The following is a 425-nucleotide window of genomic DNA, read 5'->3' as shown; positions in this document are numbered from 1 at the left end:
CAAGGTGGTCTCCTAAGTCCAAGCTGGTCTTCTAAGGCCAAGGTGGTCTCCTGAAGAAAACTGACCCCAGGTGAGCAGACATCCAATTGGAGAAGTCTAAAAGGCAGTTGGAGAAGAGAGATTGGTGGTCAGCAGAGAGACTGAGGTAGTCTAGATAGATTTGAGAATCCTTAGCATAGAGATGGTCATTAAAAGCATGAGAGCTGATGAGGTCACCAAGTAAAGTGAGTTTAGAAGGGAAAAAGAAGAAAACCCAGGACAGAACCCTACAGGACACTTACGGTTAGAGGTTGTGATCCAGATGAGGATCTAGCAAAGTAGTCTGGAATCTTCTCCTGAAGGATTCCGAAGCAATTTTGAGCTCCCTCATGGGTAGGTTCAGCATTTACTGGGCTATGTTGATACCTATGGGGAGAGGTTTAGCA

General features: G+C 45.6%; 1 pseudogene; it reads right to left on the bottom strand.

The window, feature by feature from the left end:
• Positions 1-425, bottom strand: part of LOC138154974 (small ribosomal subunit protein uS19 pseudogene) — a 17,932-nt pseudogene extending 17,507 nt beyond the window's left edge.

The sequence above is a fragment of the Petaurus breviceps genome, unplaced genomic scaffold (genome assembly GCF_028583685.1).
Source record: "Petaurus breviceps papuanus isolate PSGF00001 unplaced genomic scaffold, PetGlider_PUasm1.0 108, whole genome shotgun sequence".
Lineage (NCBI taxonomy): Eukaryota > Metazoa > Chordata > Mammalia > Diprotodontia > Petauridae > Petaurus > Petaurus breviceps.
The sequence above is the reverse complement of the archived record's forward strand: the minus strand, read 5'-3'. Positions and strand labels throughout refer to the sequence as shown.